General features: G+C 43.4%; 1 long non-coding RNA gene across 1 annotated transcript; it reads right to left on the bottom strand.

Moving 5' to 3' along the window:
• Positions 1–6,452: 6,452 nt before the first annotated feature.
• On the bottom strand, positions 6,453–12,421 carry LOC146186741 (uncharacterized). The gene is made up of 3 exons (XR_014708165.1): positions 11,926–12,421; positions 11,145–11,193; positions 6,453–8,148 (listed from the first exon to the last, which is right to left on the bottom strand). It is a non-coding gene; the product is annotated as an uncharacterized LOC146186741 (long non-coding RNA).
• Positions 12,422–22,389: the final 9,968 nt, after the last annotated feature.

Genomic DNA, 22,389 nt, shown 5'->3' with positions numbered 1-22,389 from the left:
GACTCGCTGTTCATGAAAGAGGCGTAGGTTACACAGTGCATTGAGAAAATCTTCAATCCTTTCGAGAATCTAAACGCGTTATTTGTAAAAAAAAAAAAAAAATGGATTGCTTTTTTGGGAACTTCAGAAACATATATATTCTTTCTTCACTTTTCAAAAATTATAATTTTCAAAACTGATACATGGTAAATAGCCCATCAAAAAGAAAATAATTTTGAAAGCCAACTAACAATTTTTTCAGTTGCTTTATGGCAAAGAACGTCACTTCGGTTGCAAAAACCTGCTTGCACTAGAACTTTACGCCAAAATGTTTACTACATTGCATACAGGATAACTTTTTTAAGCGAACTGACTTCTCTACATCAGAATTCCTCGTGACGTCAAGCTAAAACATGCATGCACTGCTGAAGAAAGCAGTCAGTAAATAATCAGGATTTTCAGCTTTGGCGGCTTCTATATAGGTCATATAAGGTGACTCTTAATATTTACGGACGCTTATTTTAGAAGCGCCGGGAGATAAGTGCATGCATGCTGTTTTTACAGTAAAATAGGAACATGTACTACACGCGGATCGATAATTAGACAAATACTTAGCTAACCACACCTAATAAACCGCCTAACTTTAGAACTGAGGGGCACTGCTATTCAGTAAAATTGAAGGCCGTCAATATCTCAGGAGAGGTAAGCTTTTGAATTCTCTTATCTGGAAATTTGTTCCGGAATAACGCATGTTATAAAAAGAAATTTCAAATCCATCAAGGTAAATTTCAAAATGTCGTTTCTCGCATTTTGCATGCATCAGAAACATACGCGGTTGCTTTATTTGACGGCTGTAGAGGCAGTGAACTTCATTTCGATGATAATGCCACGCGCAGCGACTACACTTTATAAATGTGGAATGCGCCGAAGCCATTATAACGACCTTTAATATGCTCATTTTCAACGTTCGATACCTCGAAATATATTACCGATTAAAGAAACAAAAATTTAACTCAGCTCTCCTTTGTTGTAGATGGGTGTCCATTTCGGATTGCATTCTTTTCTCGGTATCCTAAAATAAAATGTTCACTGTAAACTTTAGTTTATAAGTTGCCTAATCATCGAGCTTTATTACAAGCAACGGTGAAGGAGCGGGCTAGTTGGTAAATCATCTTGGAAGGCAGAACAGTGCACTTCAAAACACAGACACGGAAAGGGAACGACAACACAGCGCTGTGTTGTCGTTCCCTTTCTGTGTCTGTGTTTTGAAATGCGCTGTTCTATTACAAGACGCCTTGCTGCCCTCCATCTGCGCAGAGCGCACGGCCGTATCTCTGGCGCCTTTAAAAATGAAGGTGTGTAATGGTTTTAAAAGTCAGCTGATATATATTTTCGACAGTATTTTCTATTCCTGAGCTGACAGCGAAGTGAATAACGAGTCAGAAATACATTACAAAGACCTTTTTCTCAGCTTCAGAAGAGCAGGCGGCCACGAGCTCTCCTTTTAAGTGTAACGTATTCGCCCATCATTTCTCGAAGCTTCAAGGAGATAGCTCCAGCGACATTTTAGGTACTAGATAAGTGAAGTTCCACGCACTGGGAACTAGCCTGCGTAAATAATTGCAACACGCCAGGAAAATATATGCACTGTCATTTCGCATCACTACTCCTTCACTTCACCTGCCCAATTCACATGCGGTCGGCCGTAGCTCCTGCGTTACTTTTGAAATGTAGGCCACATTAAAGGAAGCCGCGCCTAGGATGATGTGCTCGGTTATCTCACGCCAACTTACGCGCGTGCAGCTGGCTCGTCGAGAACGAAACATATGTTGTTGGATTCAGGAATCATCGCTGTAATTAAAATTTACGTGAGCATCTCTGCAGCCGGTGTACCGGATCACCAGGTCAGGTAGACGTGGGCGATATTTTCTGATTTTCACCCGTGTAGCTCTCGCCTCCTGCGGTGCTCACGCACAAATTTAAAGACGCTGTCTGTCTTCTGTAAATAATAAACAGGTGCAATTCCCTTCGCAGCATACTTTATTCCGAGCCGTGATAACAGAGCAGTATAGTATCCGATACAGTTCGAAAGCGGCACGCGGAGTTGTCGCCGGGGTTCTATGGAATGGATTGTTGCCGGTGAAGGCGTTCGATAGACTGCGATTCTGTTAGAGTGTCCAGGCCGAGTGGGAGTGCGCAAAGAAAGAGCAGCGCTTCGCCATTTCGTTGCAGGTTGCTATGATGTAACCTTCTTTTCGGCGGGACTCGGTCTAGCGCAGGAATCTCGTGTTATGTCCTACGGTCTTCGCAAAGGCGGCGCGCAGGTGAGGAAGACTCGCCACTTTTGGGCATATTGAAAGTTCTCTCGCAATTTGTCCTTATAGGCGCCTAATGAAGCCTTCTCGGCTTAACACGTGACAACCTATGCCCCTATATGCTAGGAGCACAGAAGTGTGTCGCGATAGCTATCATATCCACTACCCTCCACATTTTCTCTACCTATAGTGGGTGCTCTCTGTCGGCTGTGAAAAGAACAAAAAAGTTGATGACGTCATCAGTTCATAATCACATAAGAATCTGCCGGCCAATCAGAATACGTCTTTTGTCGCGGTGGGATTGATGTGGAAATGGAACGTCCCCGATGAAAGGAACTGGTGATGGCTCTCATTCACATATATTGGGAAAACTCCGCCATGTGCTAGCACAGATGGGCGATCGTTAATTGTGAGAAGCCACGTCGATTAGGGGCAACTATTTTATAAGTTGTTCTGAAAACATTCCTGCTACATTTACTGCTAGGGAGATAAAATAAACAAGGGCAGCAGGCTGGATCTAATCGAACTTCTCTTTTCCTTTGTAGTTTTCAGTGAAGCTTTCTACTCGAATATTCCGTGAGAAACTAGGCCTACACTCTTAAAAAAAAGGTAGTTGTGGTTACTAACTTTTAGGGTAGTAACTGCTTGTCACATATGTTACTAACTAGTTAGTAAGTGCAGGTTAGTATCTGCTAGGTAGTAGCATATACTACCTCTAGAAGGTAGTAATCAGAACTACCTCCAGCAAATTTTACTACTTCTAGATGTAGTACCAGCAACTACATTTAGTAAACTTTACTACCTATAGAAGGTAGTAATCAGAACTACCTCCAGCAAATTTTACTACTTCTAGATGTAGTACCAGCAACTACATTTAGTAAACTTTACTACCTATAGAAGGTAGTAAGAACAACTACCTTTACTAGTATTCACTACCACTGCAGGTAGTAAAAGTATCTACCTTCAGCAAAACCTACTACCTATAGGAGGTAGTAAGAGGAACTACCTTTAGCAAAATACACTACCTCAGAGGTAGTAATAGCAGCTACCTAAATCAACATATACTAACTCTGTAAATAGTAACAGCCACTATTTTAGCAATATGCACCACCTACAGAAGGCTGTAACAGTAATAAACTGTAGTAAAAATACTACACATTTAACAAACTCCTCTGCTTTGTTGCTATAACCACTAACCTGAACACTGGATTACATAAGATGGAAGCACTCAAGCAGTGGTCATACATGGCTTCCGAAAAAACAAACAAATTGAACACAAGTGTGGCTAAGAAGATGCGACTTTATTTCTCATTATTCAGTTCAAGCATTCAACTTTCTAAACAAAAACACAGTTGCCCACATCACAAGTGGTGCAAAGGAGATTGCCTGAAGACGAGAAAAATACTCAAAAAGAAAGCAGGTACTTTTGTTCTGTTTTGGTTATAACTTATCACACATTCATATGAGACAGTGTATTTACACCAGAGTTGAGTGTGTTGAACTTGAAACCTTTATAGGAGGTTAAGGTATTGAAGGCTTGTAGAGCCTGGTGTGTCTTTGAGCACCTTTAGCAATAATGATGACAACTGATAGAAGGAATAACATACAAGAACTATCAGGATATGTATATGGAAGTTGCTTTACAACAATAATTTAACAGACATGTACAATAAAAATCACAACTAAAAGAGGGTTTTTTGGCTGAGAAGAATGGAAGTACCAGCTCATACACTGCCTAGCCTTCTGCCTTGGCTACTTCTAGCAATACCTCATGTATGAGGAAATTTTGTGCTCATTATTTGGCCATTAATATCCCGCATATGTATTGAATACTTGTTGGAGCCATAGTTAAAACTGGTCAACTGTGCGCTCTATAGCAACTAAATGAAACAGATGTTAAATCTTCCTGAAGCCCTATAAAAGGATATTAGCAATAGCTATCATAAGAGACTGTCAGTCACAAAAGAATATGCCAAAATTGCTGCAAAGAGAATGTGTTGCTTATATCAAACTGACCTACTAATACACAATAAATTGAAACAGCACGTCAGCAATTCCTACTCAGACTCAAAACAGGTTTAGTTTGGTCTGTGGGGCTTAATGTTCCAAAGCGACTCAGGCTATGAGACACCATAGTGAAGGACTGCAAACATTTCGACCACATGGGGTTCTTTATTGTGCACTAAACATCGCACAGCCCATGGGCGCCTTGCTTTTCGCCTCCGAAGAAAAGCGGCCGCCTAGACTCGAATTTGATCCTACATTCTTGCGCATAGTCGAGGGTCGCAATCACTGCACCACCCCAGAGACTCAAAACTGCTTCCCAAAAATGCCCATTTGAAACATTACTCACATCCTAAAATTATGCAACAGACAGCCGGCTTGTCACAATGCATATTACTAATTATTAAAAGGATGCCTGTTAGGTGTAAATTGCTGGATAGACCTGCTAAATAAGACCAAGCTCATTAAGAATAACTGAAGGCTTTTAGAGTAGTGTTACATAACCTGCAGTATTTTATTTGTTCTGCTGACTTTATTGATTACAATCATTAGGAAAGACCAATTTCCTCTTCCAATTTTGGTTCAAAGAAAGAAGTGCCAATAATTGCTTTGAAATAGCAGACTGAAATACTTGCACCAAGCTACTGTTTATATAAACGTTTTCCCACTGGCCATAAATGATAAGTCGCACAATAAAAAGTGTGCCACATGCAGCTGTACCCCTTCAGCAGCCCAAGACGCATTCTGGAGAACAAAATCGCTTTTCGCTGGAGTGCTTTGTTGCTGAAACCACGCTCCGTTAATACTCTGTTGCTGAAACCAGCAATTAAAAAATGAGCTAATGAGTTTTAATAATTAATAAGCTTCAGAAAACAAAGAAATACTCCAGACTAAGCTATACAACTCATGAGCTCTCATCTGATTTGGCCACTCATTGTAAATCAAAGAGCATAGCGCGGGAACAAGCACTAACTTTCAAATGAGCGTTTATTGCAGAAATGATCACATATATACACTTCAGTGAATCAGCAGTGAATGACAAAACACACAATTACTGTCAGACAGCCACATGCTATGCCAAGAATTCAAGCTCCTTGCTTGGCAGTGCGGTGCAGTGTTGACACATTTATCCCCTGTCCGAGCTAGTGCTTCCATTATCTCTCTTGTCAGCTCGTTACGATGTCGATACACGATGATTGTCTTTTAAAACAGGGGATGGCAAGATAGTTCCGCATCACATCTTCTGCAGTGCGCAGCGAGATGGCCGTCTGTAGTAATGCTGTCAACTTTTTATAGTGCTCCAGAAGACGTACGTTTAACATCAGCCAGTCTTGCCGACGTAGTGCTTTCCAGGTGAAAGTGGAATTTTATAAACAACCCCCCTCCTGCAGAGCACGTAAAAGTCTCTGTGTTTAATCGGATACTTAGGCTTCAGCGTTTGCATAGGACAGGTTTTTCTGCACAAACTCAAAAGCTTTTTTGGTGCAGTAAACAGGACGTTTATGCCAGAACATTGCCCCACCTTCCTTAAGTTATGAGAAACCTTATGCAGGTAGGGAATGATAACTCCTCTTTCTTTATTCCTTCTTTCCTCCTCCTTTTTCTTCTCATCCGCTCGCTGTTCGTCACTCATGCGTGGCGCAAATTTCTTTCTGCGATGCAGTCTTTCAGCAACGGAAACAATGACGTGTTTAGGGTAGCTCGCCGCCTGCAAACGCGCCACCTGCATACTGACACTTTCATCCATGGCATGATCACATGACTTGCAGAGAACTTTCTTTTTTGTCTAACGCTCTCTGCAAGTCATGTGATCAAGCCATGGGTGAAAGTGTCAGTAGGCAGGTGGCGAGCTACCCTAAACATGTTATGGTTTCCGTTACTGAAAGCCTGCTTCGCAGAAAGAAATTTGCGGCACGCATGAGTGACGAACAGCGAGCGGATGAGAAGAAAAGAAGGAAAGAAGGAATAAAGAAAAAGTAGTTGTCATTCCCTACCTGCATAAGGTTTCTCATAACTTAAGGAATGTGGGGCAATGTTCTGGCATAAATGTCCTGTTTACTGCACCAAGAAAGCTTTTGAGTTTGTGCAGAAAATCCTGTCCTACGCAAACGCTGCAGGCTGGGTGTCCGATTAAACACAGATACCCTTACGTGTCCTGCAGGAGGGGGGTTGTTTATAAAATTCCACTTTCATGTGGAAGGCACTACATTGGTAAGACTGGCTGATGTTTAAACGTGCGTCTTCTGGAGCCCAATAAAAAGTTGGCAGCATTGCTACAGACTGCCATCTCGCTGCGCACTGCAGAAGATGTGATGCGGAACCACCTTGTCATCCCGTTCGAAAAGACAATCATCATGTATCGAGATCGCAACGAGCCGACAAGGGAGATAACAGAAGCACTGGAGATAGCTCGTAGAGGGGATAAATATGTCAGCAAGGCTTCTGTTGCACTGCCATAAGAAGAGCTTGAATTCTTGGCTTAGCATGTGGCTGTATGATAGTAATGGTTTGTTTTCTCATTCATTGCCGATCCCGAAGTGTATATATATGTGATCATTTCTGCAATAAACCCTCAGTTGAAAGCTAGTGCTTGTTCTGTCTTGTCGTCGTCTCCGTTTCTGTTCCCGCGCTATGCTCTTTGATTTACAATGTCTAACCAACACGCCCAGTCTTATTCACTTCTAGGACACTGTCTTTTAAAAGCTTGATACCTTGCGACACCTTGGTGTATATTATATTGACTGGTGTGGACTGAATAGTGTTGATTAGAAAACAGTTTTGCCTATAACTCGAGTGGGATAAATAAAAGGCCTTTTATAAGAATTGTATGCCTTCTTCCAGATTGTTTTCATGTATGTAATGGTCAGTGTAGAGGAAAAAAGTGCAGGCATATAGTCGACTATACATTTGTCATTTGCTAATCCTACACAGGTGACCACAAGCATCAATCAACTGTTATTGCTGACTTTTTGCTCGATTGCAGTGTCAACAAATAGCTAACATCATATCTGTGCCCAGATATTGCAGAGTTGGGTGTCCTCCTAAAATTTAGGATGTGAAGCTTACTTCCAGAAATCTAACAGACCATCAAAATCTGGCTAGCATTAGTGCAGACCTGAAAGGCTGTTGTGGAGACCGGCTGAATAAAGCTAAATGTTACAAGGAAAAGCACAACACTGCTAGAAGAAAAATAAATTAAATGTTGTGGAAACCAAAATGTCAAATGCGCAGTCGGATCTATAATGATACAAACCACAACTCAGTGATAAAACCATTTGTTACATTTCACCTAATGACTCTTAGGGGATACCTTGCACATACTTCAGCACGTCACTGAAGCATTCATGTATGGAGCCAAGTAACTATCACATCTTCCCTACAAAACTCATGGGATAATTTCAAATACAAGAGGCATGGTCTGCAGTATTTTCCAGGTACCTGTACATTTCAAATTCACACAGCTAATAGTTAGTGAGATACATGCTGTGACATTTACAACCAACACAAAAACATAATTTTCAGATGCATGACATATGAAATGAGGTTTTGTTTTTGCTAACCACCACAATATAAATAGATTTGCTTCAGAATGATTTTTTTTTCACTGCCTACTCCATTATTAAAAGAAATAATGCAGACAGACCAAGGCAGCTGTCCATTCATACTAGCATCGTTAGCAGTGTTTAGGGTATGACCTTAATCGTGCATCCCTGAACGTGTGATGGCTTGCAGAAGGGCACTGCAGTGTGCTTGCTGGTAGATGATTTAGTGCGTCCCTCATTTGTGCTGTGGTGTGCAGGTGAGCAGCAGGTAGGCTCCAGGCATTGGCCAGTCTGAAGTGCTCAGGTAACTGCATATATAAAGAGGGGAAAAAATCAACAAGTGAGACCAAGCACACAATTCCTTTCCCAGTAATGAAAACAGACAGTTATAAATTCAGTACCTATGATCAATCAAGAGGATTCTGGGCAAGCAACTTTAACAAGACTGCTCACATCATGATAAAAAAAATGCTAGACTTCAGCCTCAATACAATGTACGGTGTTTGCCAAAAGTAATCAGCCGGCATGGTTTACTTCTCGCTCGTATAGGAGAGACTTTACAGTTTCCCTAAAGATGAAAAGGTCATGAAAGGCAGTTAAGGCTTTACCTTGCCTTCGAAGGTTTAGAATGGGAGGTGGCATAAGCACTTCACAATATGGATGATAGGCAAACTTCGAAGCCTGGTTCCTAGAAAAAATTTCTACCATCCCACAAGTCTAAAATGAGGCTATTTTTAATTTTTTTTTTACTCCATGAATGTGAGGCACACCTACCTTAAGATTAGAAAATGGGTAAGACAATTGGTGCTCTAAATGTGTATGAATGTTTCTGTTATGCATAAAATTAAAGCACATGACACATTTTCCCAATTATGGCATGTTTGAACAGAGAAGGTTGCTTCAAAACTCAAAAGAAAAATTACCCCATCGCTCCGTAAATTCCTCCATAAATTGTATTAAGTTTCAGGAACTAGTCTCGTGGAGGAGATGAATAAAGAGTCTAAGTGAACGCATTGCATTATTCTGCTTCGAACAATGTTATCAAAAATGAAACGTACGGCTTATCAAGCATCGTCACAACTCTTTGAATAAAGGTGCAAAATTAGCAAACAATGCCCATTTCTAAAATTTTAGGTTTATGTTAAGGCTGAGACCTGCACTGTGAAGAGGCAGGATATGTGATTACATTATTATAAACAATTGCTGGTTTGTTACATAAGCAGGATGTAGCGGTATAGCCATTTGTAGGTGCAGGGCGTGAAGTGACGCCCATAGGAATGCACGTAAACTATTGGTTTGAAATTTCCAAGTCTCAGACTGCAACTATGGCACATATATGGCAATTTTCTTCATTTATCATAACTAGGTGCATTCTAGAGCAAAAAAAAGGTTGTGTAAGATGTCATTTCAAAGCCAGTATTTTTAAATAACTCCAACAGGAACTTGTTTGTCCAATTTATTTCACACATCTACATTTTGTTCAAATTTCTTAAACAAGGCAACCTGATTTCCTTATCTTGTAGTACTTCTAATGGGCAAAACTGAACAGGAAATTAAGAAATAGTGTGGAAATGCCTGCTCTACGAAGAAATAAATAAATTTAACTAATGGGAGCAAAAAGATCCCCAACATGTATTTCATGAGAAATGCCTGTTACAAAAGGAAAGTAAATCAAGTATGCCCACAGGGGAAAGACAAAGCAACAATCTGGGTATGCGAAAGTCATCATTGATGCACTGTGAAAAAATTATTATATATATATATATATATATATATATACTGAAAACTGTCCTTTACAACTGGATATCTAAGGGTGGTGCCACGAGCGACTATCCACACCCATGGATAGTGGCACCGCCACAGCCTGCGTTTGTCACAAATCAGCCTTGGCTTACAATAGCATAATCATGTATGCTTTCTCTTTATGTTAAAGGTAGCAGGGTTAGCGTATAGGTAATATTCTGAAGAGCGGGGAGTCTTGTATGTTGATTTTGTGCCTTCACTTTACGCCCTTCTCCCAATGCTCGGAAAAAAGAAAAAAAAAAAGTTTCAGCTTTGATAACCTTACTGGAAACAATACAATGCAACATGTTTTCTCACATTCTTTCTCATCTTTTAGAAACTTGATCGTTAATTTTAAGAAAAATTAGGACTGAGGTTCTTTCCTTTAATTCCTGAATAAGACTACTATGTTGAAATGCATCGAATTTAGGACAGTGTTTAATGTGCTGCATTCTGTATATGCAAAAAAAAAGATATTCGCGAACATTTCGCTATCAAGTGGTTATGCATTCTGCACTGGTGCGCCTTACAGTCACAGTGAAAAAAAATTAAAATGGCCTTGTTTCACACTTGTGGACATCTGAATTTTTTTTTCTAAGTGGTGACTTTCTCACACTATCAGAAATATGCCTGACATTCTACACTCTCTCCCTTTTGCTCCAAGCACATAAAATATATTGATTGATCAGTGCCTGCATACCTCAATCCAAATTGATTTTAAAGTTGCAAAAAAAGTGCATGCACCGAAAAGCTGCTTATCCCAAGATGTCAGTCACACTTCTCCTTCTGAAATACTAGCAATAGCACAAAACTAATTTCACTGCTGGTGTATTCAGTTATGTGTGTACAATATTAAGGCAACCAAAAAACTGCGCAAATAAAGGCCTCTAAGATCAAACTAGCTGCAAGCGCAGCAAACATAAAAGACATTAAGGAAGCGAAATGACTTTTTCATTTCTGGTTTGAAATTGTTTACTACTGCAGCATTTTAAAGCTTCCATCAAAAGCCACGACACAAAGTATCAACGAATGCAACTGCCCATTACTGCTAACTGCCCACCTGTGATGTGAACAACACTAAGATACGCACAATTCATAAAAAATACAAAAGTCTTATTTAGTAATGAAAGCAATCACTCTTGTAATGCACATTTGACTACGTGTGGTCACTCAAATAATTCTTTCGAATCGCCATCTACTGCTAAACACCTAACGGCTGAGTAGTACACGAGTTTGTACCTTGGCGTCAGCCGACCATGTTTTACAGAGAGGAGTATTTTTTTGTACTTTCACACAAGCACCAAAACTAAATGCAGCGACCAATGTGACACATGCGCAACACCGCAATAGCCTGCTTTTTGCGCGCTTTTCTACTCATCGCATTAATGCACCCACCTGTTAGAAAAAAAAAGCGAGTTTAAAACAGACTAAGAAAATACTCATCTAAATGTTGAGAACCACAATGGTTATACTAAGAGATGAATAAATGACAAAATAAAAGCTTATTCGTTCACTCACTTACCTCGAAAAGGATCACACAGGTCACAGCTCGTTTGGGATACTGATCACATCTGTTAGAAAAACAAAGGGGAGGGATATGGAAAAGGAAACACTCAACAAACATTACAAGTTACAAAAAAAAAAAAAAACGAATGAAGAATAAGACAATAACAAAGATAACTTGTTTAAAGTTTCATACTTTCTCTCGCACTTTCGCACATTTTGTTCGTAGAGCGTCAGCTCCAGTTGACGCCGCACTGCGCACTACTTCGCCTTTCTTCTAGCGCCCGCTCCCATTGACGACGCACTGCTGCTCTGAGTACAGTGATCGCGCACTCTCACACCAAAATATGGACGCTTTATTCGCTGCGCACTAGGCCCATTCAAAAAGGAAAAAAAACAAAACACCACACCCGAAATAAGACAAACACGGACGGCCCGGCGCCGCCACGTCGAAGGCACGCTGCAGGTGGGGGGTTGTCGGTTTACATGTTCCCAGGCGCACTCACGGGACGGGACGCTCACGTGTGGTTCAAGGTTCACACCGCCGCAGCCAAGGCGGGAATTCCCGGCGCAATAATTCACCGCTAACACATCCAATACACACCCGCCAAGATTATATCACGAGATATACGCCATAACATAACTTTTTCGCGGTAGGGTATAACTTGCACATGAAAAGCGACAGCTTCCGAAGAGTTGTATTACGAAGAGATTTTGAGACCACACGCAACAATATTAAGAGCGCGTACCTCATTCAATAGCAACATTAAACAAACAATAATTTCAAGCAGCGTACTCACATTTTCAAGCAATCACGCCAGTCCATTTCCTTCTTCCGTGTTGAAGCCGGCGTTGCCACGGTACGGTGCAAGCGGTGTATGACAGTGAATCTATTTACCACTACTTCACGTAATTCAGAACACCTATCGAAGTGCACATGTCACACACCAATTCTGCAGCCCATTCAAAGAACCACAGCACAAAAAAAAGCAGCACAACGCAAGGAAACAGCGTCTACAATCGCACCGCACGACAACAAAGGCAGCATGATGACATCGCACCTCTCCGCCACTGATGACTTCGGATTGGTTCGGATTGACCTATCAATGGCTTTTGTGGCGTTATTAACTGTCGCCTCCTATACGAAGTTTCGGTTTCGGAAGCCAGTTTAGGCGATCTTTCTTTCTTTCTTTCTTTCTTTCTTTCTTTCTTTCTTTCTTTCTTTCTTTCTTTCTTTCTTTCTTTCTTTCTTTCTTTCTTTCTTTCTTTCTTTCTTTTTATGAAAAGGCAGCGCACAGTTTGAGCCCAGGGCTCATTTATGTAACCCATCCCCTCTATAATGCCTTGGCGATTGAAGGTATGGCAAATAAATAAACATAAAAACAAAATTGAGTAGCAATGTAATCAGGAGTATTGAATACTTCAATATTCCTATCGTATATAGTATCAGATATCTACTGATCATGGTAGAAAACAGGTAAGGTACATTTACTACCCCTGCTTCCAGAGAGGTAGTAAAAAGGTATTTCAGTCAAAAAACGTAGTAACAGCAGGAGTTACTACCATGTTACTACCTAAGAAGGTCGTACAAATGTAGTAACGGTTAAAAAAGGTAGTAACGGCAGCCGTTACTACCTTTTTACTACCTTTTTTTCTAAGAGTGTACGGTAATTTCCATCGACTAGCCAAGACAAATTCGTGTGTTAAATCAAAATAAATGCAGCAAATGCAGCTCGAGCATTGTAGGATCAAGATTCCGCGGCACGTGAATGCTTCCACGAAGGGCAGTCAAGTCTCTAAGCACGCCCCGGCTAATATGAATGCAAGTTGCGTCAATATTAGGCTAGCTTCTAAACCCCAATGTCCCCTGGAGTGCCTGGGAATATTCATGCGCACCTTGTTAGGCAGCACAACGGTGGGATATCGGAGCTTCACGGAGCTCTAGTGGAGAGCGATATTCACGGTGACCTGTTTCTCGAACAGACTTGTAAATAGGCCGGCCCTGGAGCGTCTTCAGTGCCACCACGAAAGTTTGCCGCATAAACTAGGCTAAACATATATGCTAACACGGGAGGACTGTATATCGTTGGGTGATATTTTAAGGAAGTACCTGCTTGTTCTAATTCTGAAGGGTCTTCTCACCATTTTTGCGGTCAAATCAATTCGCCAATCCTTATTCGTTGGAGTAAAGAAGACAGGAATGGAAGAAACGACCACTCCATGTCGCCCGTAGGACTCGATGACAAATTGAACTTTGTAGGCCCATATGAGAGACTATGCGCCGCATCATTTCATGTTATATATAGCATTATTCTACAATGCACCTTAGCATCCATTTAATGGTCGTAGTTTTATCTGCCCTCTACTTTTATTTCTTTTATTTTCCGCACTTCTCTCATTCCGTCTTCATATATCCAATTCCGTTTCCTACGCTGAGTAGCATGAAAGCGAATTTTAAAGCCAGGTAAATTCATATTTTCGATTAAATGGTTCCTCTCTCTCTCTGCGTATGACGCGTGCGGTCATGGGTTTCAATCTTATCAGCGGCCAATAAGTTATCTTTTGTTCCACTTAAACATCCGAAAAGCAAGGCGCCCGTGTGCTGTGCGATGTCAGTGCACGTTAAAGAACCCCAGGTGGTCGAAATTTCCGGAGTCTTCCACTACGGAGTCTCTCATAGCCTGAGTTGCTTTGTGATTTTAAACCTCACAAACCAAAGTGTTTTCATTGACTGTTGACTTTCTTCGCATGTCTTAACGTTAACTTATTCGGTACTGAATCGCTTAAATCAAAGCAGCCTTCTTCTATTGACGCTGGTTGAAAAAGTACTGATTCATGCAGAGAAAATTCGTGCATGTGATAATACTTCCGTACAAATATTTCAGCATCCGCCTTTGCCTTCGTTGCTGGGTTAAGGAAAACTATGTCAAATATTGTGCTCAATATTCTGCGAATTGAAACGAAAATGGCGTAAGGAAGCGTAAAAAGGAAATATTTAGATTGGCTAAACTTCCACGATGAAATAAGGGAAACGCGCTGATTCGGAGAGCTTCTTGGCACTTTTTGTCCAGGTTATGGTGACTAAAGCTGCCTTAAGACATACCCTTCCCCCCCCCCCCCCTTTTAAAAAGTAAAGCAGTTAAAACTCGCATGCTTACGTTAATGCTCCGTGCGTCGTACCCCAGTTAATTATCCCGTTGCTAAGAGGTGAAGCATACGAACCATGCGCCATCAATACCACCGCGTGCGCAGAGTGCTATAGGATAAAAACATAAAAGGTAAATAAAAAGTAAGGAAAAAAAATCGAAGCTAAATCAACAGCAGAATATTAGAGGCCTTACGACCGACTAAAAATGAACCGGCCCGCATGACGTGACCCGGCCGACCTCCCGTGCCGAACTCGCACAGTTTGCTGAGTACAGGCCTAATTGCAGCTCGTCGTCGCAGCTGAGCGAGAGAAGCAGAGGAGTAGCCGGACGCACGGGCCCACACGCCGTAAGGCGGCGTGATCAATAAACGGGGTCGCGCTCACAGGCGATGTACCCCTCCGCATCGGCGGCACAAAGCGATCCATGACTCAATCGCGTCACGGGCGAAGCCACCGTCTCTGCACGGATCGCGTCGCCTCCGAGCCCTTGTCCCACGCACACGCGTCGTGCAGTGCTCGGAGCATCGCTTTCGATGCGCCGTCGAAGTCGGTCCCAGTAAACGCCGAAAGAAGAAAGGAAGGGGGTGGAGGAAGAGAGAAGGGGGTGAAGCGATTTGCAGAACCTGTTCTTCTTGAGCGGCTCGCGGCAAGTATCTAGGTCGAGGTGTACGGCGAATGGAATGCCGGGACGACGCACACATCGGAGCTGGATGCACCCACATCCACCTTCGCTGTTCCATGCTCTGTTCTTTTATCTTTATTTCTTTCGTCCATTGAGAATTCACGACCCTGTGCTTTCCCACACGCGAGCCAGAGAAGTGAGCGGCCAGGAGGATGACGTCACAACGGAAACGAGCAAACACGCCTGCGGTTGTCTTTTGGGGAGGAAGAGGGTGGAACTGGTAGGAGCTGGTAATGGAAATGTACGTTTTCAGGTCCGTGAGCAGCCATTTGCACTGTTGAGAAGTTTTAATGAATTACAGCTAGCTTCTTTATGCGTGCACCGGCGCAGCCTTTCGCGCGACACATGTGCATTTACAAGGATCAATGATCCGTACGTTGCCTGAACGGAACAATCAAGCCGGCGTATGTCTCTTTTTTTTCTTTTTTACGTCAAAAAATTCAAGCTGCGTGTTTACGAGAGCCTGAAAAAAGAAATCAAAAGCCTAAAACTAGAGTCCTTGTTAAACGTGTTAGCGCATATGCCCGCCAATGCCTCTACGCCGTAGAGGCAACTACGGAGCATGCGCGGACAATGACCGAAAATATGTATGACTGGCAAGAAAATTTAGGTTGCTTTGATTTCAGCGTCAGTTTTGTTTACCTGGCCCACTGAAAATAAAGACTGCCGTTTACAGCGAACTTTCCTTGATTGCGTTTCTTGCTTTCTATAATCGCAACCGACGATCATGCCACGCTCTGCGTTGTTTGTTCTCTGGTTTTGGAGCGAAATAATATCAGCCATGCTTGTGTGTGCGCCGACATTTGGGCCCACCGGCACCCACTGTCTCCGCTTCAGTACACGTTTCTTTCGCAACCTGAACACCGCCTACTTCCTCATTCCTAACAAAACGGCTTCTCACGTAAAATTCTTCCTTTGCGGCTCAGTGAAGGAAAGAAAGTATAGCAGGGAACGGGTGGCAGCTCAGGGGAACAAAAAAAAAAAAAAGAATATGCAGCGGACGAAGGCGGAAAATCTCAGTGCCCGCTAGCGCTAGGGCAGCTCGAAATCTCCTTCGACTATACCGGAAGTTGGGCAACAATCTGCAGCTCTGCAAGCAGTATCTCCGTCAAGCTCGATTGATTCCCAAGACTCGCTGCCGCCACAGCGGTGATGTAGTGAAACGCCGAAGTGGACACAGATTTGAAACGAACAAAAATGAATCCGCATACACGTGCGAGAAAGGGTTAGGAGTGAACCGGGCGATACATACATACATGGGAAGGGGAAGCTAGCGGTTTTCGTCGCTTTCAGCCTGAAAAGCAGGCATGGATACACGGATAGCCACATATACAGCGTAGCGGCGGTGCGTTGGTGCTGTTTTTGCCAATTACAACCACGAAGCGATCGACATCTCAGCGCAGGAGGCTGGCCGCGCCAGCAAGGTCCGTCCAAGCGCGCGCTGCTGTCCGGCGATAGAACGTCCTTCGCTCGCGCAGCGGCACGGAGAAGAAATTACAAGTATGCCCGGCTGAACCGAGTCCTTGGCTGGACCGCTCGACTCAGGAGAGTGAGATTGCGAGGTTAGGCGACGGTAGTGGACGGTAGCTGCCGACCTGTCTCTCGATCGGCAGCATTAAAAAAGATATATAGAAAAGAAACCGGCCACCGGAGAGGCACATAGGACTCGCCACGGCTGTCAGTCAGGCTTCGCTGTCGCGCCTATTAAACGCTACTCCGACGCGCACACGTCACAGATATGTGCATACGTTGCTACTGAGTTCGGCCTCGGATCGCAGAGTCGCAGACACTGGCTGCCATGTGTTGCTGGTTTTGTTGCTTCAACCTGTCGTTTTTTGTTCTTATTTCCTTAAGCGTCTAGGAAAACACTCTCACCATCCACGTCTCTTCTATCCCAAGTCCATGCTCAAATTGTTTCTGATCACTTTACGCTCTGCGGAATTTCCAAACTATATAGCCTTCCGCTTGGGAAAACTTGGTGGTAGAGTATGGTACAGTTTGGTTCTGGTACAGTTTGAGAAACGTCCTCCTGCGCGTGTTTGTGCCTCGTACTTCGTAACTAGAAAGTCCGCAAAGGTTATGATGGTCTGCTCGTTAAATGCGTCAGCACGGCTGTTGGTTTACGATAAACTATTGTTGTACGTGCACTCGAGCAGGCGTGTTTGAGTAAGTGCGGGCTCTCTTTTTTTCCCCCTCTCTCTCGCTATCTCTCATCGCACGCACGAGTTCGTTCTAAACGTTCAAGAACTTTTTCTTTGTTCTTTTCTGTCGCACAGTGTGGAAAGTTTTGGAAATAATTTCTCTCGAAAATGTCCTTCGCGAGGCTGTATTTGCTCACAATACAGAAATTAGTATTACGTGCTGAATCCGTGTTCGTTGGGGTCAACGCCAACCGGAATCTGGAGTATTCTTTGTTTTTCGATATAACCAGGACAAACGTTCTTCACGGTTTTGTGCACGAAGTGATATCTGTCGAGCTTTCAAAACTAAGAGGCAAGATTCACCATGCTCTTTGTAGTTCGCAACTTCGTGATGCTCCCGTTACCGTGAGCTAGCCAGTCACGGAGAGGAACGAGGTGGAATACGTCACGGCCTCGGACAAAGACAGACCACGCAGTCACGATTACGAGAATATTTGCGAGTTCGGTCTCTGTCCTTTAGGATAACACGCATTTACTTCCATGATAAAGAAGGAAACGAAGTCAAATAAAAACATTTCAGAATATTAGTTGCGTTCCAAAGTTTTGTTTTCTGAGATACAATTAGGGTAAAAGCGAGCGCAACTTATGTGTAGCAGGAACATTTAACGCGGCTGTTTAAGACAAACCACTCTGCGAAAGATGAAGTTATGAACTAACAGTAAACCACTTTTTAATTTCATGTACACAACTTGAAGAACTGAGAATAAAATATTTTAAAGTATTTTATAAAGAATGCATCCCATTACACCCCATTCTCCTTTTAGGTGAACAATCACTTCTTAATCTTTTACAAATCTAGATTCCTCAAAGACGCTAGCATTTTACACAAACTGTAAGTATCAAACAACCAACATTTTTAACCTTGTGTTTGGCGCATCATAGCCTTAGTTGCTTTTGCGCCACAAATCTCAACACAACTCACTTTTGAACGTACGGCTCTTCGCTAGCGTGAGTGCCATTGCCCACAAAGAAACTGGTGTAAACTCACTTCCTATGGAACCAGGCGCTTTATGCGCCTCGCTCTTTTCGCATGGCGTAGTCTGCGCAGGCAACAGCATTCCGCACTGCTGAGTATGGTGCTACGAGCGTTCCACATGTTATGGTTCAGTGAACCTATCCAGCTTCGTGGAACCCACTGGACTGATAGGTCTGTTTACAGTCCTAGTTCTCAGTTTTACCTATAGCCGAAGTAAGGTGAGGAACAGCTTCACCTCGAGGACTTACGCATAAGCCTAACGCTGCCTCATTGTGCTTCAGCATGATCGTTTTGTTTTCCATTTTCACTTCATTGTGTGGCGTGAGTGAAGTTCCACTACCTCAGAAGCCTGAGCCGTTCAACAGCCAAACTTTGTATTAATCATGGCACGACCCGTACGACTAAAGGCAAAGTGTGTGCGGCATTCAGGTCGCTTGATAATAAAGCAAAACAAATTATGGAAGTAAAATCTGATGGTCCAGCAATTTCCCACTTTTTTTTTTCTTTTTTTTTCTTTTTTTTTTTATGGCAACAGGGCACAAAAAGCGCATTTTCATCAAAGCGCGCCTTTCAAAAGTTTTCAAACCATGCCTAAAGTAAATGATTTGTTTCATCGTGTCCGGCTTTAGCCCATAGGCAAAGTCTGTTGAAGAGGATAGAGAATGCGTCATATACCTTTGCCCAATTTCGGCTATTTTGTGATTTCATTCGTCCGCTGAAAGAAACCGTTTTTGTTTCTGTTTAATTTTTTCAACTAGGCTCATATATCTCGGTAAAGTCGCTCTAAAGATTCACTGGTCAGGGTGCGATATCAGTTTCAAGCTTGGCTTACTCCGGTTAAACTGGACAAGCCAGCAAGCAGCATCCACGACAGTCCAGAGGCTATCTAGTTTGGATAACAAGCCGGTCCGGTAGCAGGTTCTAAACCAGACTGCGGCGGTCTCATTTGGACTGTGGCGAAATGGAAGAAGCGTTCGTCTCTACAATGTCAGCGGACGTCAACATCAGGTGGTCGAAATTAGTGAGAGCTCCTCCACCATGACGCCTCTCAGAGGTCAAGGGTGTGACTAGTTGACAAGCTACTGACTTTCCGCAACGGAGACCTGAAGGAAAGGCACACAGATACAAAGACACGAAAGCGCGGACGCTTGTCGAACGTTCGTGTCTCGTTGCGCAAAGCTTCGCGACGTGAAGCCCCGCATACTATATACCAAACAGCTAGGCCGGGCAAAATCTGTGCGCTAATAGTGGCTCTTCTTTCACGTCTTCGGGATTTACGAAACCACACAGGCGACCACAGAGGTGCGCACATGATGCGACCTGCGCACCCTCTGCTTGTGTCATCAACCTCGGGCCGCGTCTTCCTGGTCAGATCGGAAAGCGCAGCAGGACCTTTGCAGTAGCGCATTCACCGGCGCGGCGGTCATGGCTGGCGCAGATCGCGCGCGGCGCCAAAGCTCGGGACGCCCGTGTCACGTGCTCCGCAGTTGTCTACGCAAGAGTGCGCACGCAACTGTGCGTATCGACGGCGAAAAGGGCAAAACCGCGCGGCACGTTTACGCAACGCCAGAGGACACAGGCCGCTGGGTGCGGCTGATATTGGTCGAGCCGCTGCCGTCGTATACCCACCGAGACCCGTTTTCGGTTTTCTTGCAAGGCGGGGTTGCCAAGCTTATGTAAGCCCCGGTTTCGGCCTTTGTCCCGTCCCTCCAGAAATTACGGCGCTGTGGAAAGGTTCACTATCGACATTGAGGTCTCAGGTCAGGCCTCTAAGAGCCCGATGGCCTCAGAGTGACTTCACGTGCATATAACGCCCCGTACATTGGGCGTTGAATTATGAAATGCCTTATATGGTTCTTTGCGCTTTGCTTTCATTGCCGACAAACAACTTTAGGTTATTTAATCATGTTTCCACTTATTTAATAACTTCGTCATCATTCATTGCATAACCCACTGATGCCCTGAGGCAATAAATATCATTAATAAAAAAACATTTCAGAAATAATTGCCTAAACATGGTGCTTGAACCCACCCCCTGCTGCATCTTTAAAGAAAAAGCAGTATTTGTAAATAAATAAACCAATCAATAAACATTTAGAGAAGAGCCAGAGTCCTCGAACATCTGAGTACGCCGCATTTAACGACAGACGAGACATATAGGCCTACATATAACGCCCTATGCTAACTTGCGGACGTTATCGCTATTCGCCTGTTTTTAATAATGCACGTGCTATCTTTCTCAATGGTGTACGTAAACTATAATATGATACGATAAAAAAAAAAAAAAGGCGACACGTAAAACATGTGCTGACAACCGAATCGACCGAGCTCTCTGAACGCCCAGGGTGTCGGCAAGGAACCTTTGGCTCCTTCGTGCATCTCTCTGAACGAACAATACATGTGAGCGAGTGAAATATTCGAAAGGTTTGACACTACCTAGCCGCGATCCAAACCGTCATCTGATGAATAAATCCTTGCTCATGAGACCTGACAGCACGATATGTATGTTGAAAGAAAATAGTGCGCCGCAGAAATTGTGCCGAGACGTTGCAGTGAGTGCGGCATTCTAGGCAGTTATCAGGCTTTTGGCCTCATAGGTAGCACTGTGTGCCTTTCACTGAAACGCGCACCATACACGGTGCGCCTTCAGAGTTTCACCTGCACGTGCTTAGCGACGCTCGCGTGTAAGGATGCATTTGCAAGATTGTGGGCCCCAGTTCATTTGATGGGCATCATATAAATAGCGCTATCGTTTTGGCGCGCTCATTTCTTTTCCTTGCTCATTGTCGATAAGGATTAGATGAGAGCGAATACTTATGCGGGGATCCTTGTGTGGAAGTCCCGAAGCCTTCAGAGGGAGAGCTATACATGCCAGAAAACTTCGCGTGCATCTGGAGTTAAATGCAGCTCCCTGGCGAGCTCCGTATCGAATGCGCTACAAATCCACGTTTTGCAGGTTAATGTCAGTGAGCCCCTCCTTAATGGCTCAGTAATTACTGTACTCGGCTGCTGAATCCAAGCACGCGGGATCGAATCCAGACCCCGGCGTCTGCTTTTCGGTGGAGACGAAAAGCAAGGCGTGTATTAAACAATCCCATGTTGTCGACATTTCCGCAGCCCTCCACTACGGCGTCTTTCAGTGAATAGCTTGAGTCGCTTTGGGGCGGTAAACCGTAAAAACCAAACCAAGCCTAACGTGCAACGTATGGAGCTCAATTTGTGCACCAACCAACAAGCAGTCAAAAAGCGACATTTCGATAGTCCGAAAAATCCACTTGGCTCTTGAAAAACATACGTTCACGTGAGTTTGACCTAAATATATATCCAATGTGATCTGTTTCCAAGCGATCGGCCGAGTCAAAGTATTTCAGCACAAAAGTGCCGAGGTCAAGGTGCATCGAGGTTTAACTAAATATGCGGTGTCCGGAATATCGTAACAGGAAGTTTAGTTTCTGTAGATTCGTTGAATAAATGGATGTGCACATTTTTAGTTGTTGGCTTGTTGGATTATTCCACATCAAGATCAGCGGCGTGCGTGAGCCTTCTAGAAATCGGCTCTTTCCGTAGTATTGTAAATTAAAAAGGTATTTAAAAGCTTCATGGCGAGATTTCGTAGAAGGTACTGTACATTAATGAAGAAACAGTTTACCCTTCACACGGCTGGCGGATCTTTGTGCGTAAGGTGTTCAATATCCTACTTCGAATTTTTCACTGCGCGCCAAGTTTCGTTTGATCTCGACTAGCTGGTCCGATAAATACTGTCTTTTCACGACAAATCTTTTTAAATTTATTGGGACATAGTTAGGCCGAAGGCTGGTGTTAATATTCTTAGATCTCGATTTGTCATCTCGGTAAGGCGAAACGGAAAAGACTGCTTCGCAATGAAGTCGACCCTAAGTGCATACAAAAGCTGGAAGCACGTGGTTAAAATGTGCTTACATTGCGAGCCTCGAGTATGCCACATTAAAGTGAGTGCCGCTCAGAGAACTCTGGAAGGGAAAATGGTGGGTGTACCGTTAAGATACAGGAAGCATGCCGAGTGGGTGACGGGACAAACGCGAGTTAATTAGATTCAAGCCGAAATCAAGAAGAGAAATGGGCATGAGCAAGGCATGTAGTGCGAAGAGAGGATAACGAGTGGCCGTTAAGGTAGCAAACTGGATTCAAAGAAAGGGCGAGCGAAGCATGGGGAGGCAGAAGGTTAGGTGGGAGGACGAGATCAAGAAGTTTGCGGGGATAAAATTGTCGCAGCCGGCA

The sequence above is a fragment of the Amblyomma maculatum genome, chromosome 6, assembly GCF_055883805.1.
Source record: "Amblyomma maculatum isolate TAMU_Amacu chromosome 6, ASM5588380v1, whole genome shotgun sequence".
NCBI lineage: Eukaryota > Metazoa > Arthropoda > Arachnida > Ixodida > Ixodidae > Amblyomma > Amblyomma maculatum.
The sequence above is the reverse complement of the archived record's forward strand: the minus strand, read 5'-3'. Positions and strand labels throughout refer to the sequence as shown.